Raw genomic sequence first — 25,310 nt, forward strand, 5'->3', positions numbered from 1 at the left:
CTTCCTGCAACTTCATTAGTGTCAAAGTTCACGTGACATCACTTCCTGATGTGATACCACTTCTTGTGAGGTCTTTGAATATGGCTCACCGGCCCACTGGGTGATAAAAAGTTTGTGATCTGGCCCCACATTCAAAAAGTTTGGACACCCCTGTGTTACAATGAAGACATGGTTAATGAGTTAATTATGTCTTAAGTTGTAACCAGGCCACATGTTAAATTTATTAATGGTGTCATAAAACAAGGCATAAGACACAAAGTTACTCCACAAAAAATGTGTAATTTTTTGTGTGTGTGTGTGTGGTTGGTTCCTATGATGCCATGAATCAAATGTGCTGTCAGGTGCACCCTTGTGGCAGGGAGTCCTGTCAACTGATCCAGTCTCACAGCCATGGGAGCACATCATTTGCCCTCATGGCTAAAAGCCCACAGCTCATAAGGATCCCAGAGCTCCTCCAACACTGGCAGTAAGGCATGATGGGATCTGATGCTCAGTCCCACAATCATGCCTCCTGCTGTGTATGTGTGGCATGGCAGGAAGTGTGATTGTATGGATCACACATCAGATCCATTTGTGCCTTTACCTACATATCTGGCAAGGGCCTTAGTGTATTAGTATATAGATTCAGGGATTCAGTTCAGGGATTTACTCCAATTTATATATGTATGTATGTATTTTGTATGTGAATGAATTTGGCATTTAAAAATTATATGCCTTTTTGTTTAGTATAACCTCACTCCCTTTCTTGATGTCCAGCCTGTTCCAAATCACAAATAAATGCAGTAAATGTTGTGAAATAAAAAGAAAACTATGTATTAAAGGAAATCATTACCCAAGCCAGGTAGATAGCAGAGCATAAGAATCTAATTTTCCTTTCTTGTTTTTTGGCTCGAAAAAACAAATAGAGCAATAACTGCATTTTTTTTTTAGAATTGTTGTAGCTGTGGTGATCTACAAAATACACAAGAAAGGTTTTATTTATTTATTTATTTGTTTGTTTATTTTTGTGACATCCTTTATTAGAAGAACAGTGTATCTGGGATAAATGTTAGACAAGTTTGGGGGAACAAAGTGCTCTTCCTCATGTCCCAAAAAGTATCTAACATGTCTCCTAACTACACTGTTGGTCCAATAAAGATAACACTGAAAAAAAAGCATGGCTGCTAAAATATTTTCTTCGAGGATATAGTTACAGTACCAATGTATATATCATATTAAAGTTGTGTCCACTGCTTATAAGTAGCCATTGTTTGGAAATAATCATCCATTCTATCCACTCCTTCTGTGGAGTTGTATTTAAGAGTATTAATGAATATTTTTTTTTTAAGTTGACTGATTTTATTACCAACATATATTTGTATCAATTACTATTACTACTACTTCTAGTAATATTAATAACCATTATTATTATTTCCAATAATGGTTCCTTCCAAATCTAAGAACCTTTTGGCTAGCATAGTGAAGTTTCTGTCTTTGTTCAAACCACCAGTTTCTATAGCCAAGGGCACAAAAAGAATGATGTGGCCAGCAAAACCCTAGCAGCCTTTGACTTCCCAGACTAAAAAAGTAGAGTTGAGGTAACTGTCTCTTTGTATGAATCTAGAACAGGGCTTGAACTCATGCTTGCAGATCAATAGCAAGGCACCTTAACTATTGTGCCCTTGCACCCCAGAAATTGATTACCAAAAATTAACCCATTACCTCATTTGCATATAAAAATCATACATATATAGGCCTAGTTCCTATTTGTCTAGTAGATGTTTTAGCCTACATAGCAGATGAACAAAACGCATATTGCCTAAGACTGATTTTGTTTTGTCTCTTGTGGCAATGAGCAGAGCTATGTATCCCCAGGAAATGCAGAGAGTTGTTTGATGTAACAAACATTAGAAATTTAGTGCTTCAAATACTTCATTCTCTTGGGTTCCTATGCTGCCCCAAGGAGAGATTTACTTGAATGGAAGAGTGCAAATATCTCTCTGTCTTTTTATCCAATAACAAGGATGTGGTTAGTAGTGTTATAAGTCAGTCAGAAGTAAATGCCTGGTAGTACTTTGAAAACTAACTGGTTCAGAGAACCCTGAAATTTCATAGACAGCAACCTATTTTTGTCCAATGCATAGCAAAGCACCTGACATAGTAGATTGCTGCCTATGGAAAACCCGGTCTCTCTGAACCAGTTCTTCTCTATGGTGCAATAGTGCCCTATCTTCTGTCCAAAAGGTTAGCGATTACAGCATTTTATGGAGGAAACTGCAAACGTATCTATCCAAATGCAATCTTAGGTGGTTTTAATTTGCATACCTTACTTACCAGGAAAGTGACTTAACCACAAGGAAGCTTCCAATGACTGTGTAATGCCAGCCTATATAAATGGGATTGGAAGCAGGAAACAGAAACAATAGCATCCTCCCTCTGAAGGGAGTGCCTACCTCACTAGGCTACTGAGTTATGCTTCTACTTGCTTACACTGCTTTTGGTCCCATGACTTTTGGATTCCTTTCAATACAATGGCTCAGCTTCAATATAAGAGGCAGAGGATAGCATCAGCCCCGATTACTCATAACTTTGGGAATAGGTAGGCATTGGTTTAAACCACCTTTGGATGAGGTGGGGCTCTCCCACTTTCCAGACATTTGCTGTACCCACTAGACCAGTGGTTTCAAATTTTTAGACTCAAAGCACCCCTCCATAAGTTATCTGAATTTACCTGAACCTTTGTGGATGTAGGTAGAGGGAGCCCCTTGCCTTGTCCTCAAAGCAGAGGATGCCCTTTACCCACTGGAAAGTACAGAGGCAGGTGAAGGACACATTGTATCCTGTCCTTTTTTGTGGTATTGCCAGTCTGGGCTAACAGGCAGGCCAGCAACAGCAGCCTCCATCTGGTCCCTGCCTGCTACAGCTGTTCCTGGAAACATTTGTAGTAGTTCCTGGAGACAGAGACGCAGATGGGCTGTTTCACCTCCATTCAGAATCACTGCATTAGAGTGTTGGGCAAAAGCTGTGTGGATCCTCCTCTTTAACTATTATGATGTAGGCACTTAGGGTTAAAATGAAGGTTTAGTAGTGAAAGTAGGCATGTTAATGGTTTTCAAGATACTCAAGCGGGATGGAAAAAATCATACTTACAGACATAGCTGCTTAACACAAGTGGTACTTACACATCTTGGGTGCATCCAGATGAGTGTGCATGTGTCTCTTGCACCATCTCAAACCCCTTTGAGACACTGCAAGATGCACATGCAGGAACAAAAAAATGTTCCCCATGCTGCATATTTGCAGCATGGGGACAACATTTGGTACCTGGATATCCAGGTACCAATCTAAAACCTGGGTGAAAAAAAGTGGGGCAGGGCACGGCCCCGGCCCATACCCTGAGGCAACCAGAGGCTCAGTTCCTCCACAGAGCTGCTCTAATAGCCAGCCAGAGCATCTCTATGACTGGTTTTTGCCTTGGAGTTGAAGCAGGCTGCCTGCCTGTGTAGGGCAAGCAGCATGCAGGCCACAGGGACCTGAACCCAGACTGTATGCCAGGTAAATATGAGGTGAAGGGGTCACTAGAATGGGGCAGGAGACCATGGGGGGCAGCCCACCTGGCCTCAACCCTGGCTTGCTCCCCTAGCCCTCCTGATTGCCCCCCCAGTCTCAATTGCTGCCCCACCTGGCACCAGTGTCTCTGCACTCACCGGCAGCAGGAGTGGCCACTGGGGCCACTGCGGCCTCATGGCAGAGCCCCTCCACATGGTGTAGGGCAACAGGGGGCAGCAGGGTTCAGCCCCGGCTGGCACCCGTGCTGCTGCATTTTGCGGGTGCAGCCGGGCTTGGCAGGAAGCCATATGGCATAAGGGGCTTTCTGGCAGCTTGGTGACACTCCATCTGTCACCTGGAGCCCCGTGCTGCTCAGCCTGAGTGGCCTCAAGCTGCCAGACAGTTTGTGGCACCATGCACTGCCCTAACAAACCGGGCTACACCCGCATGATGTGACAGCAGCAGGTGCCAGGTGGCCAGGGCCAATCACTGCTGCCCTGCAGGGGGGTGATAGAGGAGCTCGGAGGGTAAGTGGGGACTGAGCAGAGAGGGGATTGGGGGTGCTGGGGGAGTGAGCAGGGGCTGGGGCCATGTGGGGGAATGATTGGGGAGTGAGTGGGGATTGGGGCTGGGTTGGGGGCATGTGGACCATGCGATGTGGGTGGTAGCTCCTGCAAAGGGGCATGTGGCCCCTGTTGGGGGGCTGTAAACCCTGTTGAGGGGCTGTAGCTCCTGGTAGGGGATTAGCCTCTGCGGAGGGGGGCATGTGGCCCCTGTTGGGGGATTTGCCCCATATTGAGGGGCGGCAGCCACTGTTTGGGGGGTTGTAGCCCCTGTTATGAACATGAGCCTGCAATACGATGCTGCGGCTAGTAAAGTGACCAAAACGCTGGCTTGCATCCATAGATGCTTCTCAAGCAAATCCCAGGACGTCATTCTCCCCTTGTACTCAGCCTTGGTGAGGCTGCAGCTGGAGTACTGCATCCAGTTTTGTGCTCCACAATTCAAAAAGGATGTGGAGAAGCTTGAGAGAGTCCAGAGAAGAGCCACGTGCATGATCAGAGGTCAGGGAAGCAGACCCTACGATGACAGGCTGAGAGCCATGGGGCTCTTTAGTCTGGAAAAGCACAGGCTCAGGGGTGATCTGATGGCCACCTATAAGTTTATCAGGGGTGACCACCAGTATCTGGGGGAACGTTTGTTCACCAGAGCACCCCAAGGGATGATGACTAGGTAGAACAGTCATAAACTACTACAAGACCATTTCAGGCTGGACATAAGGAAGAATTTCTTTACTGTCCGAGCCCCGAAGGTCTGGAACAGCCTGCCACCGGAGGTGGTTCAAGCGCCTACGTTGAACACCTTCAAGAGCAAACTGGATGCTTATCTTGCTGGGATCCTATGACCACAGCTGACTTCCTGCCCTTTGAGCAGGGGGCTGGACTCGATGATCTTCCAAGGTCCCTTCCAGCCCTAATGTCTATGAAATCTATGAAATCTATGTTGTGGGCCTGTGGGCCATGTGAGGGTCACATCACCCTTGTTGGGGGCTTTGGTCCCTGTTGGGGGCTGTAGTCCTTGTTGGGGGACTTTGACCACTGTTGAGGGGCTGTACACCCTTGCTGGGAGGCTGTAGTCCCTGTTAAAGGGCTGTGGCCCTGTGCAGGAGAGGGCAGTCTGTAAGCTTTTCGGGGGGCTGTGCCCTGCAGGGGGAAGGAGGCCCACCCCCATATGCCCCCTTATATGGTTCCCCCACATCCACAGTTTACCCACAATCCACCCACATACCCCCATACCTCCAACCCATCCCCACAAACCCCTCTCCCACATACCTGGCCCTGTAGGTCAGGAATGAGGGGACTGGAGTGGGAGGCACTCTGTGGGTTGAGAGAGAGGGGAAAGTCAGGGGCAGGGCACTGGCATAGTAGTGCTGCTTAGCACTGCACATCCTGATGAGCAAAGAGGGTAGGGGCAGCTTTGATTTTTCTGTGACAAAGCAGCCAAAAAATGCCAAAGTGTATAGATCTTTATAATTTATTTTATTATGATAATAGAGGCCCAATCCCTGCTTCCCTGCACCATGTGGCCCCAGTGGCCACTGCTACCACCGGTGACTGCAGAGATGCTGGGGCTGGGCAGGGCAGCGATCGGAGGGCTGGCACTGGGTGGGGGGACGATAGGGGGACTGGGAGAGTGAGTGGGGACTGGGCAGGGAGGGGATTCGGTGTGCTGGGGGAGTGAGCAGGGGCTGAGGCCATGTGGGGGAATGATTGGGGGAGTGAGTGGGGACTCACTTAAGGAAACGATCCTTCGGGCACAAAGCAAGACTATCCCCGACCGAGGCAAAAGAGGGAAAGGGGCCAGGAGGCTTCCCTGGCTGACCACAGAAATCCAGGGCAGCCTAAGGGCCAAAAGGGGAGCACATAAAAAATGGAAACAGGGAGAGATCACCAAAGACGAATATACCTCCTCTGCTCGTGCTTGTAGGGAGGCAGTTAGACAGGCCAAAGCTACCATGGAGCTGAGGATGGCAACCCAAGTAAAAGACAACAAGAAATTGTTTTTTAGATATATAGGGAGTAAAAGGAAGACCCAGGGAGGAATAGGACCCCTGCTAAATGGGCAGAAACAATTGGTGATGGACGGGGGGACAAGGCTGAACTCCTCAACGAGTTCTTTGCCTCAGTGTTCCTAAGCGAGGGACACGACAAGTCTCTCACTGGGGTTGTAAAGAGGCAGCAGCAAGGCGCCAGACTTCCATGTGTAGACCCTGAGATGGTGCAGAGGCACTTGGAGGAACTGGATGTGTTTAAGTCGGCAGGCCTGGATGAGCTCCATCCAAGGGTCCTGAAGGCACTGGCTGACGTCATTGAGCAGCCACTGGCGGGAATATTTGAACATTCGTGGCGCGTGGGCCAGGTCCCGGAGGACTGGAAAAGCGCCAATGTGGTCCCCATTTTCAAGAAGGGGAGGAAGAAGGACCCAGGCAACTATAGGCCAGTCAGTCTCACCTCCATCCTTGGCAAAGTCTTTGAAAAAATTATCAAGGCTCACATTTGTGAGAGCCCAGCAGGAGAAATTATGCTGAGGGGAAACCAGCATGGGTTCGTGGCAGGCAGATCGTGCCTGACCAATCTAGTCTCTTTTTATGACCAGGTTATGAAACGCCTGGACACAGGAGGAGGGGTGGATGTCATATACTTAGACTTCAGGAAGGCCTTCGATACGGTATCCCACACCATACTGGTGAAAAAGTTAAGAGGCTGTGATTTGGATGATTACACAGTCCGGTGGGTGGCGAATTGGCTGGAGGGTCGCACCCAGAGAGTCGTGGTAGATGGGTCGGTTTCGACCTGGAAGGGTGTGGGCAGTGGGGTCCCGCAGGGCTCGGTCCTTGGACCCATACTCTTTAATATCTTCAGCAGTGACTTGGACGAGGGACTGAAATGTACTCTGTCCAAGTTTGCAGATGACACAAAGCTATGGGGAGATGTGGACACGCCGGAGGGCAGGGAACAGCTGCAGGCAGACCTGGACAGGTTGGACAAGTGGGCAGAAAACAACAGGATGCAGTTCAACAAGGAGAAATGCAAAGTGCTGCACCTAGGGAGGAAAAATGTCCAGCACACCTACAGCCTGGGGAATGACCTGCTGGGTGGCACAGAGGTGGAAAGGGATCTTGGAGTGTGACGAAGCCATCAAAAAAGCCAATGTCATTTTATCGTGCATCAGCAGATGCATGACGAATAGGTCCAAGGAGGTGATACTTCCCCTCTATCGGGCGCTGGTCAGACCGCAGTTGGAGTACTGCATGCAATTCTGGACGCCACACTTCAAGAAGGATGCGGATAACCTGGAGAGGGTCCAGAGAAGGGCCACTCGTATGGTTAAGGGCCTGCAGACCAAGCCCTACGAGGAGAGACTAGAGAAACTGGACCTTTTCAGCCTCCGCAAGAGAAGGTTGAGAGGCGACCTTGTGGCTGCCTATAAGTTCATCACGGGGGCACAGAAGGGAATTGGTGAGTATTTATTCACCAAGGCGCCCCCGGGGGTTACAAGAAACAATGGCCACAAGCTAGCAGAGAGCAGATTTAGATTGGACATTAGGAAGATCTTCTTCACAGTTAGAGTGGCCAAGGTCTGGAACAGGCTCCCAAGGGAGGTGGTGCTCTCCCCTACCCTGGGGGTCTTCAAGAGGAGGTTAGATGACTATCTAGCTGGGGTCATCTAGACCCAGCACTCTTTCCTGCTTATGCAGGGGGTCGGACTTGATGATCTATTGAGGTCCCTTCCGACCCTAACATCTATGAATCTATGACTGGGGATGGGCAGGGGGCACGTGGGCCCTGCGGTGGGGGTGGGCAAATCGCTTTAAAATTGTAAGCCCAACTGATTTGATCTCTCTCTCTCTCTACATATAAATGTGTAATGGTCTTTTGTTTTACTTGTGGAAGAACATGGATTTGGGGGTATTTTAAATCATGACTTTGGAATTTTTTTATCTGGTATTTTGCAGTTTTTAAATAGGGAACACCAGAATTCCTGCTAGTGATCCAAGTGGCAGGACCTGTGCAGAGAAGCCTGCTCAGAGCTGGCACCCAGCACCCAGCTGGAGGTGGCTGGACTCCTGGCCACTTGGGGCCAGGAGAACATTCTTTGACAGTTCAAAGCAGGCCACCACACTGAGAACATTTTCTGGGCAATAGCTGCCCAGATGGCTGGGTGGTTGCACACATGGCAGTAGTGTCACACAGAGGTCAACTGTGCAGCCACAGCCCACTGGCAGCTGGCCCATAGGAGAAGATGCCTCTATTGGCCATGCAGTCCCCATCCAGGTCCAGCAGGCATGCAGCTTTGGGGTCACATGCTGTCACATGCTGTCACAAGTGGCAGCAGGTCACAGGCAGGCAGCATCCCCTACTGCCAGACTGGTACAGTGGGTAGAATGTGCACGGAACTCTCAGGGATGATTCAGCAGCATAGCTTCCAAAAGGGGTAGTGTGCCAGCTATGCCCAGGTACCAATTGGCCGAACCCCAGAAACTTGTAAGAGTGAGTAGCCCTGAGCTACTTGCCAGGGCAGCTTTTTATACTGCTGGCTATAGGGCAGGTTTTTATACTGTTGGGGCCAGGATAGGTGCTGGCCCCAGGCTCTAGCTTCTCCTGGCTGCAGATCTGGGTGGAGCCAGGCAGGGTTATTTTGCTGCAAGTGGCACAATTTGCCCCATACCAAAGTACATGTCCAGGCACGTGCACTGAGGCAAAAAGTCCCTGCTCAAATTTGTGTCACTTCTATTTGAGCCACTGCAAGTGCACATGCCTGCATGTGTGAACAGGATCTGAGGTAAAGAATTTATGATTATACTACATATAAGACTTAAGGCATAGATCCTGGAAAAACACTGGCAATTCACACAAGCTGGTTTAGGTCAGCTCAATATTTCAGCAGTGTGTTTCTTGATAAGTTGTATTAACTAGTCTATGCTCTCAATGCAATGCTATTGTTCCTTTGAACTTCTAAAATATCCCATTTTCTTTCCCAAAACTGAACTTGTCAAATATCCCTTGATGGAAGAATCCTGCCTATCAATCTCAACTGTCAAGGACTCAATGCTGCTTGAAGCATATGTTATCCCTTATTCAAAATCTTAGGGTGAATTAAGTCTGTCTTTAAAGTGACAGGATTTATATTTTTGCAGAGCATCCCTGCTCCAGATTTTTTACATTATGCCAAATGTGATTTTATTGACATCTTGAAATACAAACCATTGCAGGGAACCATGTATAACACCCACAGCAGTGTGTCAGGTACATCCCACAGACTAGCAAGTATAACAGGAGGTTTTCTACAGCAATGCTAATCAGTAGCACAGATCAAGCAGGATCTCTGCTTTCTGGCATGTGCTGCTTGACATATGTTCTATATGCTGTTTGAATAATACCCACTCGCTTCAGTAACTGAATATAGCCTTTCACATATACACAGAAAGACCTGATCAAGGAAAGGGTAGCCATAGATAACCGCTGGAAGGAGCATTTTGAAGATCTTGTCAATCAAGACTGTGTTGCTGATGAGCGTGTTCTCAACTCCATCCCATAACACTCAGTAGAAGATAATCTTGGAATGCCTCCAACCCTTGATGAGGTGAGGAAAGCCATCAAGCAGATGAAGAATGACAAGGCATCTGGAGCTGATGGATCCCTGCCAAAATCTTCAAACACTGGGGAAAGGAACTCACAGAAGAACTTCATTCCCTCATCTTAAGGATTTGGAATGATGAGGAATTCCAAGATGACCTTAGGGATGCCATGACTGTAACAATCTTCAAGTAAGGAGAAAAGTCCAGCTGCAGAAATTACAGAGGGATTGCCTTACTGTCCACCACAGTAAAAATAATTATGAGAAGCCTTCTGAACTGTCCTTACATTTGCTGAAGAGCTCCTCCCAGAATCTCAGTGTGGGTTTAGCTCATCAAGCACATGCGACTGGTAGGGGAGGCATGGGGTGGGAGGCATGTGCCCCCCTGAGATTGGCCCCTGACTCGGCACCACTCAAGATGGCAAACTGCGACCCCACAGAGATGGGTGGAGAGGCCACAGCTTCTTCCACAGGGCTTGTGGCAGCTACAGTTTGGGCCCACCCCCCTGCCTAGGGGGTGGAGGTAGCTTTACCTGCATTCCAACCGGTGGTCTGCAGTTTGCCGGGCCAGCTGCTTCCGGTCCACATGTTCTGGTCTGCACTTGTGCCCCCACAGACTCAGGAGGCACCAGTCACCGCTGGCATCAAGATGCACAATTCACCAGCTCACAGCTCACCAGCTGCAGGAAAAATGCCAGGAAGAACATAAACCTCTCTACATGGCTCTCCTTGACCTCAAGAAAACCTTCAACTCTGTTAACTGAGAAGATTGGTGGAGGATCCTTCTGAAGTACAGATGTCCAGTGAAATTAGCCACCATTATTTGCCTGCTCAATGGCAGTATGTGAGTGGTGGGTCTCAGTAACAGATCACAGAACCTTATAAGGTTAAGATAGTAGTTAAGGATGCATCATTGCTTCAAAATTCTGTTTGATATTCCTTGCCATGATGCTACATCTGACGACCAACAAGCTTCCAGTTGAAGTGAAGCTGAACTACTGAATGGATGGTAAGCCATTTAATCTCAGCTGGCTCTGAGCCAAAAGTGAGACCAACCCAACCTCAACCATCAAGCTCCAGAAAAGCTGATGATTCTGTAGTCTGTGCTTACTGGGAAGCAGATCTTCAGGTAACCATTGACATCTTTACCAAAGCATATAAGAAAATGAGATTGATACTTAAAATTTAGAAGACTAAGGTCCTCCCTCAGCAAACTGTTAATGAACAGTTCCCAGGTCTGGTATTTCATATTCATGGTGAGACTCTGGAGAACACTATTTTCTGTACCTCGGAAGCCATCTCTTGCAGAAGGCTAACATCGACAAAGAAATCCAGCATCACTTCAGATGTGCAAATGCAGATTTTGAACGCCTGAAGAAACAAGTGTTTGAAAATTGCAACATTAGCTCCAAAACCAATCTCATGGTTTATCAAGCAGTTATGACCTCCACCTTACAGTACAGAGCTAAGATGTGCACGGTGTACAGGATACACATCAAGTTGTTGAAGAAGTACCATCAATGCTGCCTGCAGAAGATCCTTTGAATCCAGTGGGAAGACAGATACACCAACATTAGCATCCTCTTGCAAGCAAATACCATGAACTTAGAGACAATGATCATCCAATGTCAACTTCTCTGAGCCAGCCACATCATCCAATTGTCTGGCTCCAGACTATGAAAGCAAGTTTTATTCTCTCAGCTCAGTCAAGGCATACACTCAAGAGGAGGGATAAGAAAGTGCTTCAAGGACATCCTCCAGGCCAACTTGAAAAAATATAATATTGATATCAACTCATGGGAGACTATCACCCAGGACTACCCCAAATGAAGGAAGGGTCTGCTGCAAGGATCTCAGTACTGTGAAACCTTATGATAAGAGGAGATGGGAAAGGGGGAGTGACAGAAACAGTGTGTTGTGGACAAAATCAAGAATTTCAGAGCTACTCACCCCAAATAGAAATACATGCCTGAGTTGCAACAGAGTCTGCTGATCCTAGATTAGTTTTGTCATATGTTTGTCATCTTTGGACCTATAGATAAGACATTCATGGAAGACAATCTTCCTTGTCTGTGAGGGATTGCCAAAGAAGAGCCAGAAAAAGCTGATGCAAGGAATCAGTTGCTGCTTGGCTTCTTTCTCCAATCTATCCTTAAAGCAAATAGACACAAAATTCAACTGGAAATAATTAATTGTAAACTAAAGAAATAATTACATACATTTCCTACACTTCCATCTTACTCCTAGACATATCTTTTTATCCATTGGTACAAAAATCAAAGGAAATGTAAAGCTCTCATGAGTTCTATACTTGGACTGTTCTAACTCCTCCCAAACATTCCAGTTCCTATCCTACTCCTTAGATGCATCCACATTGCTTCCAAACTTCCTCAGATACTAACTGCCCCTTTGTTATCCTAGACACACATACTAGATGGCATGTCTTCATGAAACGGCTTCTGCTTGTTGCCCTTTTTGGAAAAGAGGTTTTAGTTTGTTATCTATGTCATATAATGTATCAAAACACTGCACAGATATTCCTAGCTGGAATTTCACATGTAGGGTAATAAAATTCTGCTATCAAGGGGAAACTTCTATTTTCTGACTTGAAGGCTAGGGACAGACATTACACACAAACTGGTTTAAGTGATCAGAAACTGGTTTAAGCCTGTAACAGAACAGATGTTCAGTGCACATAAACCAGTTTGAAACTGGCTGAGGGGATGTCTGTGCAGTTACAGACCAGTTTAGCGTAGCCGGATTAGGTTAACCTGAAAAGATTGGATTCATTTAGGCTCAGGCTTTCTGAATGTCTGCCCCTAGCCCTTGAAGAGTTGCAGCTAATTCTGTTACTTGAAGACTATTAGGCCTCCCTAACTTTCTGCCTGCCACAAGGACTGTTTGTTTTACTTTGATTATTTCACAGTTTTAGCTCTCTGCTAGTCTTTTCTGTACCAAAATGGCAGAAGTGATGATCCATTTTCTAAGAAGTCCATTTGCCCTGGATGACAGTGTTACTAGCTGTATGCATTTCCTTTTCTCCTTGTAGCTAATACAATATTAGATATTGTTGGCTTTGCAGTATAAATTTACATAATTTGTAAACCCCAGCATATATACTCAAATGATTCTTAATGGCTATGTTGGGCCAGAACTACATGGAGAACAGAGAAAATGTGTTTTTGGCTGCCTGCTGGGGAAAAATGCCCAAATAAGTCTCAATAATGCAGAAGACAGCATGTTTGTATGGGGGGGAGGGGTGAGGAGGGGGGGGGATGAGAGCAGAAATTAATTTAGCCAGAGATTTGGGGATATGCTAGCTTGCCTAGCAACAGTCATAGCATGGATGTTTATATCTCACAAATGAGTGTTATTCTCAGATACTCCATGCCTGTTTGATGAACATTAGCTCCCAAAATAGTAATAGTGTCGCTACTTTAGTGTGATGCTACTTTGTGTGTATCTTAGTGTGGTACAAACTCTGTCTTTCATGTGAATTTATAGATATATCTAACTGAAATCTGCAGACTCTTTTAACTCCCAGAGACATGTTCTAAGGTATGTACTGTAGACGGTAGGGATAGTCTTTAAATTAAAACAGCCAACCAGAACTCAAACGAACTTAGTTCTGGTTGCAATTCTGTCACAGCCACAATTCAATTTACTATCCTTATATACATTCCAGTCTCTCTATCCCTTTCATTTGTAAGTGTGGAAGTGACAATAATGCTTTTTTTGCTCACCAGGTGTTGTGAAGAGAACTAAGTAATGATTGTGAGTTACTCAGATAATATAGTGAGAAAGATAATATATAAAAAAGCAATAAATAAAATATTCATAGTATTCAATTAATTGGTAAGTGAAGAAGTAAAAAAAAAAGTCTTAGGATGACTTGCAAACTCATTCATGTTTCCATTATTCATGAACTGTTAAAACTAATACAAAGTAATATTAATAAAACTTTTACACCATTGCATTGCACCATCATACATTCCATATACTAGACATTTCCAAACTTTGACTGTACTTATTTGGCTTTGATATACCTTGTGAAAACATAGTCATGAAATCAGGCTTATAATCATTATGTTAAGAATAAGAGATAAATTATGCTTTTTAAGACTTATTCAGATTAATAAGAACCTTAAATAAACCAGGACTGGAAATAATCTCAGCAGTGAAACATGAAGGACGCATGCCCCTGGAGGCTATTGGGGCATGGTGACCACCTGCCAATGGCACCGGTGGTGGCAGCGGTGGCAGGGGTGGTGGTGAATGCCAACCAGAGGTTGACAACCACCCACGGATGACTGCAGATGCCACCAGTGGTGTTGGCAGCAGGCAGCAACTACCCACATGCACCACTGGCAGCACTGGCAGTGTTTCTGTCAGGGTGTGCACCGCCAATCTCAGGGGATGCACATGCACTCGCATGCCCCCCCTACACATTGCCAATGCAATGAAAGATCCCATTATGTAATAGTTATAAATATGAACATCTATTTTCAATGCTGATTAAATGAAAGCTCCATTAGTCTCACTTAAATTATAGTCAGCTTTGCTATACTTCAGGTAAGAGCCTTTTGTTTTACAAAACATCTAAAATGTATGTGTTTTCTCAGAAGAAAATTAAGTAGATTGCATACACACACGACCCCTGGCACCGCTTTACAAGCACTCATGGTGCTCTGGTCAGGTGCCAGAGGACTAGAAATGGCCAATGTGGTCCCCATTTAAAAAAAGGGGAGGAAGGAGAACCCAGGAAACTGTAGGTCTATTAGTCTTACTTCGGTCCTGGGGAAGCTCTTTGAGAAAATTATCCAGGAGCACATCTGTGAGGGACCAGCAGGGGAGATTATGCTAAGGGGCAAAAACATGGGTTCATTAGACGCAGGTCCTGTCAGACCAACCTGGTTGCCTTCTACGACCAGGTCACAAAATCCTTAGATGTGAGTGTCGCGGTGGACATAGTCTTTTTGGACCTTAGGAAAGCCTTTGACACTGTCTCTCATCCCATTCTCGTTAAAAAAAATTAGGTGACTGTGGCGTCGATGCCTACATAGTCAGATGGGTCGCAAATTGGCTGGAGAGCTGCACGCAGAGTGTGGCGGTGGATGGGTCATTTTCGACTCGGAGAGACATGGGCAGTGGGGTCCCCCAGGACTCGGTCCTTGGGCCCACACTGTTCAACATCTTCATCAGAGACTTGGACAAGCGGGTGAAAAGCACCTTGTTCAAATTCACAGATGAAACTAAGATGTGGGGAGAGGTGGACACACTAGAAGGGAGGGACAGGCTACAACTAGATCCGAACAGGTTACTGGGGTGGGCAGATGAGAATAGGATGGGATTCAGTACTGACAATTACAAGGTGATGCACCTAGGGAGAAAGAACCAGCAGCATACCTGTAGACTGGGGAACTCCCTTCTCATCAGCACAGAGGCAGAAAAGGATCTTGGAGTCATTATTGATTCTAAGATGAACATGGGCTGCCAATGTGAGGATGTGGTCAGTAAGGCTAACTGCACCTTGTCATGCATCCACAGATCTATCATGAGCAGGTCCAAGGAGATGATCCTCCCCCTCTATGTGGCAGTGGTCAGGCCGCAGTTGGAGTACTGCATCCAGTTCTGGGTGCTGCACTTCAGGAGGGATATGGCCAGCATTGAGAGGGTCCAGAGAAGGGCCACTCACATGGTCAGGGGGCAGCAGGGCAGGCCCTATGAGGAGAGGCCTGAACCTATTCAGCCTCCACAAGAGAAGGCTGAGAGGGCATCTGGTGGCCGACTATAAACTTACCAAGGGGGACCAGCAGGGAACGGGAGAGTCCCTGTTTCCCCGAGCACTACCAAGGATAACTAGGAATAATGGCCACAAGTTGATTGAGAGTAGGTTTGGGCTACACATCAGGAAAAACTGCTTCACAGTCAGGGCGGCTAGGAGCTGGAACCAACTTCTAAGGGAAGTGGCGCTCTCTCCTACCCTGGCGGTCTTCAAAAGGAGGCTAGATAATCACCTAGATAGGGTCATTTGACTCCAGCATTCTTCCTGCCCATGGCAGGGGGTGAGACTTTATGAGCTGCTCAGCTCCCTTCCAAACCTACCAACTATGAAACTATAGTTATACAACTGTCTAGTTAATTAGGGGTTCTTTTTATATTTATATGATGAGTAGCTTAAGGGAATCATACTTTGAGTTATTCATATCTGACTTTGAGCTAGGCCAATGGACAACCAAAAGCGCAATCTTCAAGGAGCCAGAAGGAGAACAAGCAAGGAGTATGAATCCATAATTCAGAGAAGAGGTCACTCATTTATGATGGGGGTATGACCTGGTTTTCAGACGCTGAAATTTTAAACCTAGCATTCTGAATGGTTATGAGATAAAATCAGGGAACCTTCACTTCAACTTAATGAAAATACTGTTATTTAATCATGCTGTACTTTTATAAGTGCCTGAGTAACTAGTCATGCATTTTATAATGCACGAGGTTTACATGGAGGAGGAGAATTACATCAGGGGAGTAGGAAAGGAAACGAGAGAAAAATCTAAGGAGATCAATTTCCTCCTTGATATCTTTTGTCAATAAAACTCTTAAGAATCTTGTGTGAATATGAAAAAGGGACTATACTTCTTTATGCATAACTTATCTGATAAAAAATCGAAGAAAGATAGAGGAGGAATGATCTTGTACTTCTAAGTTATTCTGAAATATTCATGCAGTACTGACGTATTTAGATAAAGGATGTCATCTGGGAATCTCAATTATAATGAAGAATTCATCTCAGTATCACATTCAGTGGATACCAACATTTATCCAAAGTGAATGCAAATAATGTTATTAGCTTTAGTTACAAGTTCAGTTATAAACACATGGAACATACTTTTGTCCACATCTGAGAGGATGAAGAATTTACTGAGTTAAAAAACAAATACATCAGCCATTAAATAAACAGCAAGAAGTCTTCATATAATAATAGAAGCATCCTTCTGTAAAATAGTAAGAGTAGTTTAGAAGCGTAAGTAGCACACACAAGTAGGGACAAAGCAATGAGTTGCTAGAAAAGAGAAGTAGAACTAGGACAGTGCTCCATCAGAACTGCCTACCAAACAGTCTGCAGTTGCACACAGTTTTCACATTGTTGTTTGGTCAAATTAGGAATATTGGTAGGGCCACTCCTTCTTTTGCAAAGGCATGTCACGGATGTAGAAGTTTATCACAGATGTAAAAGAAGAGGAGGATGAACACTAGACCTTACTAATGTAAAAATTAAAGAGAAATTACAAATATATTTCATATACATTTTTAGACAAGTATATAAATACAAAAGGACAAGTATCTCTTGGTACATCCACCTAGCTCAAGCACTGGTCTGAAGTGTAGCCTTGTAACAATTCCTAAGAACCCTCCCCTTAAACAATGTCTCTATATTTTCCATTTTGCATATCTTTTAAAGTAGCTTTGGCTTAATTATACCAAGTCTCAGAACTTTTTATTTATTCTTTCCCCCTACATATTCAAACACCTAGATTGATTCCACTGCAATATTTCCTTAGGACATAAGCAGAAATAATAGTAAACAACCTTTTGTATTGTAAAATGTCCTCTATCCTGTGAGGATCAACTTCTCTTGGTTGCAGTAATTCATTTTGCATATAATAAATGAAAAACAAAGTTCATGATTTACATTTGAGATGGGACTTAGGGTATGTTCACACTGGAGTGGACTGCACTTTAGGAGAGAGATAACATGTTAGTTATAAACAAGCTATCTTCTCTACTGGTTGGAACTCTAACCACAGCAGGATGGAGCTTATCAACAGCTAATTTATCCTTCTTCTTCTTCATCATTGTCCTTTCAAAGTTGCACACATAGTCAAGACAGTGGTATATTCAATAGCAAGAAGAGAAGTCACAGCTGCCAGATTTACTGCTTCCATGGCAACAATATCACTGTTTTGTCACCAAGTATTTCAAGTATAGTGGATACCTGTGGGCCTTTTTTAGGGGCAACAAGCTAAGATTTGTTGAACTTATGGAAATTAGACCTGTCCTTGTTGTATGTAAATGTTATATCAATGGACATCATGCACTGATTAGTCAAATTACCTAACTAACCTTACTGTTAGTAAAAACAATCCTTTTGACTTGACTTCATTAACTCCCAATTTATGAGTTAGTAAGCTTATTCAGGGAGAGGTTAAATAGTCTACTCAATGTCATACAGTGAGACCAGAGAGCAGCAGAGCCAGGAATAGAATCCAGGAGTTCTGTCTTCCAGTCTACTGACTCCTAAATAAATGTAAGATTTCACACTGCTTAGACTTCTGATTGCAATGCTTCAAGGCAAAAAATAAATAGCAAATGACAGAAAGAAAGGGCTAAAAATAACAGAAGACAATGGTACAAACAAAATGAGCCAAATTTTCTTTCAAATATACTTGCCACTTATTTCAATGCAAAATATTTTATAAACTGTAAAAGATTAATGATAAGTTGACTGTTAAAAATTGCTTCAAAATCTCTAGAATTGTTTGCAAAGGTAAATTATTCAACTATCCAGCTTTTCTTCTTATGAAATAAACAAGCACACAAACCAAGAAAGAAATGCCACAACAAATTCAATTAGGTACAGGAACAGTCATAATAACAAATTACCCTTTGCACCACTTTTAAAAATGCATTGCAAGCAAGCACCTAAATCTGTATGTCGGTTTAAGATAAGATAGACTATGCATTAATCACAAGTATTTATCTGACTGAAACAGAGTTTGTAACAATTCCTAAAACACAAATTGGAAAAATGGGTTTTGAGGGTGTTTTTCTTTGTTTGTTTGTTTGTTTGCTAGTAAGATTTTTTTGGACAATTGGAGAGTTGTAAAAAATTGTCTATTGTTTCAGAGTGTGATGTAAAATTTAATTTTAATATTGTTCCTTCTTAAAAGATGTAATGAATGTATCAAACCTTTAATAGCTGTGACAGGTAATAATCATGTCTCTAAAATATCTTTCTTTCTAGAAATACATGTTAAGCATTTTTGCAAATCTACAAATAATTTAAACACAAAATCAAACTATCTATTTGTTTTATGCAATACAGTGCATTTGTAGATGCCTTCAAATCAAAATGTGCCACTAGAATTAATCAGAGAAAAATATTCAATATATGCTGAAGAGATTTATGAAACCAACAGTTTGTGTGTTTACCACAAGATGTCATTGTAACTTGGACAAGTTACATTGTCTTGAGTTTAAAATATTACCATGATTATAATAACTCATATATTAACTCTCTCAGATTGCATATTTAATTGCTTACTCTTGTTTAAAAGACCCTTGTTTCAGTATATCTCTTGAGTTTTCTGCTGTTAAGGTACAATTATATGTAAACATTCACCCACAACTATCATGGCTTTAATGAAGGAGAAAATGAGTAATTAAGCAGCTAATGCACTTTTCAAATTTAATCACATTTTAAGAAATACCTGTGTCTATCAGGACTTAAAGTAGAAACACAAATCATATATTTGCACTAAAGATATTAAACACACAAGTGTGTATGTATGTGTTTATATGTATATATAAGTCTGGATGTGTATGTATTCCATTAATAGATTTATCTAAAGGAAATAAAATATTGATGAAATAGATTTTGAAAATGGCCTAAAAAACCCAAGATTTTGATTTTAAGTCTTTAAATATTGAAAGTTACTCCTATTGAAAGGTTTCTTATTCTTGGGATATTTTCAAATACTATTAAAAAAATAGCACACACAAATAAAGCATCTGTTTTGGCATATAACCTCTTATAGATTCCCTTTCCCCCAATTTTATCACACATTCATCACCCTCATCTCAGGCTTCATATTATGGTAATCCTCCTTTTGCCATAAATGATTCATTGAGCTCCATCAAAATGCTCCATGCATCAGCCAACAAAGAAGCAGTGGCAGAACATTACCTGAATGAAGGGAAAAAAGTTCCTTTATCTTCTATCCAGGTAAAAAAAAAATTACTACTTTCAGAATAAACAATGAAGGTGACCAGAAAAAGAAAATTGTTTGGTTCAGTAATATGGTAAAAAAGCATATTAAAAAATACAAACAAACAAGAATGCTTACCTTTGCTAAACATTTTACTGTTTCTTACCCACAAAGATTCTATTCAGAGATTTGAAACTGAATTTGAATGGAGTCCCCTCTACCAAATTTTGTGTTGTAGACATGGTGAAAAATGGAACCTTTACGAATGTCAAGTAAATATTCCTTTATAAAGAAATTCCTCATTTGAATTTTTCAAACAACATTATCCCTGGACTGATCTTCTACATGCTTATTCTCAAAACATATGTTTGGCACTCAAGTCCAGGGAACAATGTCATCTTCAGAAGCACGGATGTACTATTGCCAAGCCCTACAGACAACTTATGTGCCATGAATAAGCATTTGCAAAGCCATTAAACACCTCTATTTTTTTAGGAGCTCTTGAAGAGGACCACACACTATAACATAAGGGTGAAGAAATCACAAAAAGACCAAAACAAAACAAAAATGCAAACAAGCAAACAATTATCCTTGCTAATCACACCTAGGGAAGAATTTTTTCCTTACTTCAGATGTAAGGACTGCTTTGACTCTGCATGCCTAGACCCAAGAGATACATGTGTAAGTGGTTTCTAAACACTATTAGGAGCACTAGTGCACCATAGCCAAATTCCCACTGTCCTTTTGAGGATAGCAGAAAACAAAATAAAAGACAAGCAGCAAGCAAGAAAACAAACAACACCCCGCCAATAATATATTGTTGAAGCGGGGAGGTAGGGATCCTGGGCTCTAGAAGTAACTAGCAGAAGCCATGAAGTATGGGCTTTTCAGAAACTTTCTACAAAGAAATCAAGTTCTCTTCAAACACAGCATGGGTATACCAAATATTTAACTTAAAAAAGCCAAACTTTTTCACTCTCTTCTTACAGGTGTTGAAATGTACCTTTGAAGATTTATCCTTATATGATTTGCCAAAAGTAACATGTGAAAACTTTGAAAGAGCTAAATAAGAAGGAATTCTAGACAATTATGTCCAATTTTATGTCCAGTTTTACAGGGCATTTTAGATGGCACACACTCCTCTGAGGTGAAAAAGAGCAAACAATTAACCCTACAGGAAAAAAAAAAGTCTTATTTCCAAATATACCAGCTGCTTGTGATACAAAGAAAATGTTCATAGCTTGAGATCTAGGGTCATTCAAAAACTTCCTCTACCTTATCTATGCCTCCTACAATTATTGTTTTAATCTGGGTCAACTTTTCTGTTTTCTGTTAGCACAGTTTGTCCAGCAGTTCAGCATGAAGGTGCAGGGAATGGTAATTTCTCATCTACCATTGCTGGGTTCTTGTCATTCAGCATCCTTTTGTTTTCCTCATCCTATTCTGTGTTCCTGCTCCAGAGCCATAAAATGAGCAATCAGGAGTCCCACAGCACCTCAAGATGCACTGCTCCCTGCACTCTCCACCCAGAGCAGGGGTAGAGCCCAGGTGCCCTGGCACATAGACACGCCTCCACTCACCAGCCATCTAGCAGCAAATCAGAGTTGTACAGGCAAGAAATGATATTATTCCTCAGTGCATGACTGCATATAGCACATTCTAATTTTAACACTGCTTAATATTCCATAGATTTAGCCTGGTCTTAAATGTAATGTGTAACTTCACCACTATGTTCATCACATATATAGTAATTATAGGAAACTATAACTTTTTCTAACATCTAAATTAAAATGTCAGAACTTTAAAGGCTGGCATTTTCAAGGCTAAAACAAGAACTGCATATCCCCGTGGAAAGCTAAGAATTTCTCCTTTCTAATTATGCAGAACTCTTCTTGCTATCCTGGAAGGTTGCAAACTTTATATAACATCTGAGTAGAGTAAAGCTGAATATTGATTTGTCTGATGTATTGGGATGGTAATTTCATATTTTAAGGAAGAATGGCATATTTCTCTACTAGGTTAATTAAAGGACAATAATAAAAAATGTGCATCACTCTTTAGAGCTTCTGAGAAATCTGGAAGGTTAGAATAATTCCCAGAGAGATGGATTACTGAGGACAGGTGTTCAAAGATGCATGGTAAATTAATTTAGCATGTGTCTCTGCAATTTATCACCTACAGCATGTGGTAAATGTATATATTTTTACAATTATGTAAATGTCTATCAAGATAGCTTCACCAAAGTGAGGGCTTTGACATTCAGTTGATAATTATATTATTCTCAATTTTTACATTTCAAAATGTTAAAAGCCATTCAGAGTAATAAAGGCTGCAGTAGGTTTAAATCAGTAACTAGACTATGTAACTAGGAATAGAAACTGCTAAATTCTATTCCAAATCCTCCTAGTGATTAGTAGTATAACTTTGGATGTAGCATTTGCAAACCTATTTGTGCCTCTCTCCCTTTTTTCCCTGGCTATAGAATGGTTATCATGGTTTTTCACTACATCACGAAGGGGTTGTATATGCAGCTTAACTCATCAAAGCTAAATTCTTCCCTCAAATATACTAGTATATGTGCAGTTCTTTTGACTCAATTCAGGCATGCTTTTCTGATAGTAGAATCTGTTATTAGTCATTCTTATGCAAAATGTACTGTCATTGTCCATTAGGATAGAAAACCAAAGTGCTGTCTATAAATGAGAGAGACATGCAAAATCATTATTTGTGCCTGTACACAAATGCAGATTGCTTTGATGCGCTATAATTACAGCACATTGGAGCAGATTTGATTAATCGAGTCTGCTGGAGCTTGGTAATTACCATGCTTCAGGAGCCTCCCACATTTTGTTTATCAATGTCTCCATGCTTCAAAATGGCAGCAGGGGTTCTTTATCTAGAGCTCTTCAAATAAGCTTTAGTTCAAGCACCCCTTCCACCATTTCAAAGTGTGAGAATGATGATACATGACACACTGCGGTGCTTTAATTAGAGCAGCTCTTAGAGCCACTCTAATAAAAGTGCTGCCCCCTCACACCCGGAGCACGTATAAAAGTGCCCTATGATATCTAGTTCATGTAAAACCCGTTCCTTTTGTGTGTGATGAGCAGCTGTTACTGAAGAGTTTTAATTATTACGGTTCAAAACTAGTCTATTATCTTTTTTTGTTTAATCTGATCTTTAAAAAGATTACCCTCAAGAATCAAATATAAACTTCATTTAGTTTCATTTTATTATTAATAGGTTGTGAAGATGGAGGATATTGTTTTTTAATTAATCAAGCAGAGATGGCATTGCTATAAGAAACTACTGAGCAGTGGGAATGCCTTTAAGAAGCTTGGTGGGGAGCTGGTGACTCTGGGTGTCTGATTGGAGCTCAGGATTTCACTAGTACCTTGTGTGTGTGTGTGTGTGTGTGTGTGTGTGTGTGTGTGTGTGTGTGTGTGTGTGTGTGTGTGTGTTCCCCCTCCCCCTCTGGAGTGCCTAACAGATTTATCTGCATGGGGGAAGTTTAGCCCCATAAATGGCCAGACAGCAATTAGGAGGTATTTAATTCTTCCTGTGATATCATTATTTCCTACAGTCCTCTTTATGTATCCTACTGCATTTCTACAGGGGGGACTTAGCCAGCATTATACAACAAGCTGCCATTCTGCTTGAGCAGTGGTCTGCAACATTTTACAGCAGAAGGTCACTTTAACAAAACTTACCTCTGAGCCCAAGCCACTTCCAAACACCCTGGAGCTGGAGCCAAAGTTGCATTGAAAATGCCTCATACCTTCACAGATCTAAGGAAATAATCCTTTAAATAGATGCACTAGTTATGGAATTGTCAGGTTTTTCTCTGCTAAATAGATAAACTCTCAGTTCTGTCCCCCAAGGAGAGGTTTTTTAAAACAAAGCTCTGCTGTTTGGTATTTTCCTATGTTTATAAATAAGACAGGAAAACACCTCATATACATTTTTTCTCACTGAAATGTGTGTATTAAAGTGTATTATGTGTGTATTAAAGTGTATATTAAAGTTTCACTATTAGAACCCAGAACCTGACTCCCCATTTATCATCCTCATACAAGGCATCCTCTGATGGTATAATATAATTCCAATTCCATGTTGAGATGAGAGATAGCACAGCTATATACATATTTCACAGGATAATACATGCCCTGCATTTTAAAATACCATTCTTGATGAGTACTAAAGTCAAAAGATAATTCCTATTTCTTTGCTGAATCAGATCTCATCGAGAAAATATTAAACTTGAATGGAAAATGTGCCCATCATTGCTAACCACCAGGGATTCTGAAAAAAAAAATAAATCTCCAATTTTCATATTAAAAAAGTAACCCAAAATCCATTGCTGAACAAGTGCACATATCCTGACATCATATACCTTCTTAACCTTGTTGCATAGCCACTATCATATAGCCTCTATCACTTCACTGTCATGCCAAAAATGTTTTCCCCATTACCTGGCCTTCATCTCCTATGCTGTATGCAACATGGGGCAGCACAGTTCATCCAGTTGCTTCTATGGTGCACAAGCTGGGATGTAGGCAACCACTGTTGTGCAGATGCAGAACCTCAGACATGTCTTGGTTAGGACAGACTCTGCATGCAGTGTTTCAGTTTCTTCAGGGTCTTAAAGTAGATCTCTGACTTTACTGTGGCACTTCTTAAACAAGAAGAAAACAATAAGAAGAAATGTCATGCTCATGGCTTACTTAGGAAATGAGAATTAGGAGGCATTACTTTCTCACAGAACCTCATTCAGTGCCAGGATACATAACTTTGTTCAGAAGTGAGCAAAGCCTACTGACAGAGAAGGAAACTATGTTGAAAAATAGCTGTTTGTTCAGTGATAATGTATAATTCTGTTATGTTCAATTTTATTTTTTTTCAATAATCAGCTGAGTAGAAATACAGAAGGCATTATTCTGACTGATCCTTATAGTAATTGCAAGTTTGATGCGCTGCCACATAACAAATAACTTTACTTGCCAACCTCATTTGGATGACCTGGATCAGATTTTGAGAAGTGACATGCTTGTCTCAAAAGGAAAAATCACTATCTAGTGTATCCAGTGACTACTGGAACAAATCATGGCAACTGCTAGGTGTGGAGATTTATTTCATGCTTAAAACAGCATAATTCCTGCTTCCTGACTAATCTTAATGATAGAAAGGCGACTAAAACATTAAAGGGAGTTTTGGAACATTTGGAAAGAAAGAAGTTCATTTATATGTCCTCCCCTCAGTACACCAACTTCACAACTATTTACCTTTTCTTGGATACAGACTGATTGGATTCTAAGAATTACGAGTTTTAAATGCCTAAAACACCCAGAAAAAAATGTATCTGTTAGGCATCACAAAGCCATTAATAAATGTAACACATATCTATTCTAATGGCTTTGTGACTCCTATCTATATACACTAATAAACAAAGATTTTAAATATAATTTATATAGTGTAAAAACATCCTCTTGGAGGGATATTTAAAATATGAGTAATTGTAGATTTTAGCAGATCATTCAGACTGGTTATGGTCTACCATGTAATCATTTAATTTATAGACTTCCTCATTTTATATACTCATATTAAGGCCTGCACAACCAGTCCTTAGTACATCAATTTTTCATAAATGCTACTCTATAA

The sequence above is a fragment of the Alligator mississippiensis genome, chromosome 1 (assembly GCF_030867095.1).
Source record: "Alligator mississippiensis isolate rAllMis1 chromosome 1, rAllMis1, whole genome shotgun sequence".
NCBI classification, from domain to species: Eukaryota; Metazoa; Chordata; order Crocodylia; family Alligatoridae; genus Alligator; species Alligator mississippiensis.